Consider the following 4,386-nt stretch of genomic DNA (forward strand, 5'->3'; position numbering starts at 1 on the left):
TGCCACGCAGGGAGTAGCAACAGAGAACAAGGTTGTATCATAACTTTGTTCTCTGAATCAGTGATCTACATGTAGATCTAGAGCTTGATTATCTAAATTTTCTGGTCCAGTATCGGGCCATGTAGAATAGATCTAGGTCTATTCCGACGGGTTTTGACTCGGTTATGAAATATCGAGGGGCGATGGTCTATATCACAGCTACTATTTTTCATGAAGTTGAACAGACCTCTCTACATTCTACCGCAGGATACGTCTCAAAGTTCTTTCTAGATGAACCCCTTCTGATCCCGAGCCCTTCTACCGGAAGAGCACATGGACTCCGCCCAAGAATAGAGTTCATTCCCTTGAAACTTACATTCAAGCTGTCTCATCCCAAGTTTGCTCCACAGATACCCTCGACACCAGAGCACATGACAACCTTCCTCGAGAAGAACGTCACGCTCTCTCATCACGCAAACACAGGTCCGACATCATCATCAAGCCTGCAGACAAAGGATCAGCCGTCGTCGTCATGGACCGCCAGCAGTACATCGATGAAGCCATGAAACATCTCAAAAATCGATCTCACTATGCACTTCTTGATTCTGACCCCACTTGTAATTTCTTCCTAAAGATCCAGTCGACACTGAATGATATGAAAGAACACGAGCATCTATCTGAGAAGGCCCACAAATTTCTCTCCCCTACTAATGCTAAACCTGCCCAAAGATCCATAAACCTGGCCACCCTGGTCGACCCATCCTCTCAGGAAATGGTTCCCCAACAGAGCATATCTCCCTTTTTGTTGATTATCACATTAAACCCCTTGTCTCACGTGCACCCTCTTACATCCACGACACCCCAGACTTTCTCAGGAAACTCAATGGCCCGAATTCACGAAAAACCTAGCTCCTGGTTTTTGGTGGTTTAAACCCCCTCCTGGTTTAAACCCCGAGCTGGGTTTTTCATTTACGTTTCACGAAAGAGGTTTAAACCCCGAGGGGGTTTAAATGCGTCATAAAACGTCATGAAACGTCATATTTTTTAGTCTGCTCTTAGATGTGGTTTAAACCATGGTTTAATTTTATGAGCATGCGCACTTGAGGAGTTTGTGAAAAATCCGTGAAGCGAAGAAAATTTTTCTTGCGGTCCTGGACCTGACAAGTGGTCTTCTTGATTAGAAATTCGTAAGTATTCTTCTTTGAATTCGTAAAAAAAATTCCCGCTTTCCATCTCTGGAATATATTGATACGTTTTAAGCAGTTATATGAAATTGGTAGTGTTGTTTTTCATGATTGCGAACGAGGTTTTGGTATTGACAAGTCCAGACGATGCACTTTATCGTCGCGTGTGTATTGCCACAGTCCCATCCGTGCATTTAAGTGTTGGGATATTTTGTCGCTGTGTTGTTGAACGAGTTGAAGGTGCTCAGCCGCGGGCCGGCCGGGCTTACTTGTTTTATGAGCTTCACGAGGATATTTATATTATTATGCCATCTATATCTTAATTTGTCAATGTCAAGATGAAAATGAAATATCTAAATCTACATAATTTTTGTACTATTTGGTGCATTTTAAGAGGAGAAACTCAGAGTCAGAAAGATTTTTTTTTTTCAATTTGATTTTGAATTTTCCTTGACTCATTCACACAACATGCGAGGTTAGTAGTAATGGCCTTGACTAAACTTCGTAGGCCTACTACAAAGCCTAAATAACTAAATTGCATTTCAAATTCAAAATATACATTTGTAGATCGAGACCTACCTTTTTGCTTTCGGCACAGGCCAATTTTTGAAGCTGTAGGAATATTAAAGAGTTGATTACTCAAAATTTGGTCTTTTCACTTGCAAATAGAGCCCCCCCCAAAAAAAAACAGATTTAAGTTAAGTCGTTAGGCCTAGGCCTAATTTTGAAAGGCATATTCCAGTTTCAAACAAATTATTACAATATTTTTTTTATTTATTTATCATTCACAGTGTTTACTGTGAGATTTGCATTTAAAAAGTGATAAACCAATGAATATTTTTTTTTAATGAAATTTTTTTTTTTTAATTGGACCACTGTTTCACAGAATTACATCGGCATCAGAGGTACCATACAGTGTAGGTCTCTATATATGGATTATCTCCATCTTCTTCACAGCTTTAAATTACTAAGAGGTATGATTATTAATTTGATTTACATTGTTTTGATTCAAATGTTTAAAATTATTATTGAAATGATTTAAGATATCGAACATGAAATATTTAGACTGAAGAAATGAAATGGCTTGAATGTAGTTTTTGTTAATCTCAAGAAGTAAATTAAGATTGTAGTAATTATGTTGGCAGATCAAATCTACATGCACATGTACAGTTTGGAATGATTATAAAGATCACAAAAATAAAAGAATTAAAAATAATATTCAACTCTTCTGCATACAGCTACCTTTCCCAAGACATTGTGGGCTACATGATGCTAAAAATCCATCGAAATCGTACAAGGATGGGCCATCTCGAGATCAGTATCGACTGTCAAAAGAAACCGTCACCAATATGCTGGAAGCCGAAATGAAGAGGGACACACAGCTCAGAGGATAGATCAACTTCCTGTTTATTTGCAGGTGTTGACAACTCTCCATTTTTATGCAGTGGGTAAGTAATTTAATTTTTCATAAACGATTATTGAATGTTTCTTGGCACTGTTAAATCTAAATGACTGAGATTGTTTCTATAATTTTAGGACTCCAGATAAAGCTGATGACATGACAATATCTAGAAATCAGAGAAGGAGCACATAAATAAGAGTATCATTTCAGCAACAGTCAAGTACCTATGAATTGCATAATTTAAATTTTGCCATTAACCCGTGGTAGAGCTTCATGAGGTTCACCAAACTTGTACACAAAATTTTGAGTATAAAATTATGCTAATTTATGCAAAATTTATTCATGCTAATTTATGCGAAATTCATAATCACAAAAAATGCTTCTGTATTTGTAGACCAATTTTGATTTTTTTTTTCATCCGTCTGGTAGAGCTACATGTACATGAGGGTCCCCAAATTTCCACACAGACTTTTGAAATTTTGACTAGAAAATTATTTGTGTTAATTTATGCAAAATTTATTCATATATCACAAAAAATGCTTCTGTGTCACTTCTCTATTAATTTCAATTCTGTTTCCTCAATTTATGTCACAAATATAATTCACTAGTGACGACTTGGCTGAAATTAAAAATTGATGGTACATTGTTCGGGTACTGTACAACCCAATTATTTTTTTTTAACTTTAATCAAAAGATGTGCAAAACTTCAAGGTAAAAAGTCATTAAAGCATTGGGCAAAAAATTATTCAATAGTTGTTTTTGAAAGTCAGCACTGCTGCTATATTGAATCGCATAATGATGGCGAGACTGCCAAAGGCGTTCCACTTGTTAAAATATATTGGAGAAAATTGTATGATATTTGTACAAGATGAATATTCATTGTTTATCATCTGTATGTGCTTCAATGAAATGTTTTAAATTACCTCAAAACAATCACCTCACCCATCAACCATATGGTTTGTTTTTATTTTACAGGATCATTTTAAAAGATGCATGGTGATGAGGCAGCAATATAGCAGTCATCAATGTGTCAGAAGCTAAAGCAAGAAGGAAGAGGCAATACATGAAGATTCCTACAAGAGAAGAAGTTGAAGCAACTCGGAGACAGTTCTATCTAACTGTTAGATTTCCAGGAGTGAAAGGTGCAATTGATGGGACACATGTCTACATCAAGAGCCGGGGGGGGGGGGGGGGGGGATTGGGCCATATGCTTCTTATATACCCCATCCAACTTCATGTGGAGAGGAATGCCTATAACAATGGCAAAAGCATTAAGAACATAGACACACAGAGTTCATTCAAATTTATGAAGAATACTTTACTTCTTTATTTGTTAATAAATTGATTATTATAACCCAGTGATTCCTGCAGCTTAGCTTCAGCAACCTCTCTTTCTTTATTCAAAACGTCCATTCGTAGTTTGTGCTCCTTCAAGCTCATATCGTGTCTTTCAATCTCATTTCATGCTCTTTCAATCTCATATCATGTTCTTTCACTCTTTATAAAGTCGAGACCATGTTTCTTCCATTGAACTTCAATTCTAATGGCATACACTTCTACCAGCTCAAACTCTTCTGACAGATGATTCTTTTTTCCTTGAGATGGGTAATTCAAATTCCATTTTGCAGAACAAAGGTTTGTGGTATTGCTGCAGGGTTAAAATTCAATATTGAAATGCATTTAAGTACATAACATATAGTAACAGTACAGTTGTAAAACACATACTATAAATCATGTTGTCAAAGATGTATGTTCTTTAACGTACTGGTAACTCTCTACTTGATAGGTTCAGCTTCTGACACCAATGTACATTGTGTTTTC

At 36.5% G+C, this 4,386-nt stretch overlaps 1 long non-coding RNA gene across 1 annotated transcript; it reads left to right on the plus strand.

Annotated features, from left to right (window-relative positions):
* The first annotated feature begins 2,091 nt into the window (after positions 1-2,091).
* On the plus strand, positions 2,092-3,773 carry LOC121413292. The gene is made up of 3 exons (XR_005969724.1): positions 2,092-2,137; positions 2,402-2,611; positions 3,541-3,773. It is a non-coding gene; the product is annotated as an uncharacterized LOC121413292 (long non-coding RNA).
* Positions 3,774-4,386: the final 613 nt, after the last annotated feature.

The sequence above is a fragment of the Lytechinus variegatus genome, chromosome 4 (assembly GCF_018143015.1).
Source record: "Lytechinus variegatus isolate NC3 chromosome 4, Lvar_3.0, whole genome shotgun sequence".
Lineage (NCBI taxonomy): Eukaryota > Metazoa > Echinodermata > Echinoidea > Temnopleuroida > Toxopneustidae > Lytechinus > Lytechinus variegatus.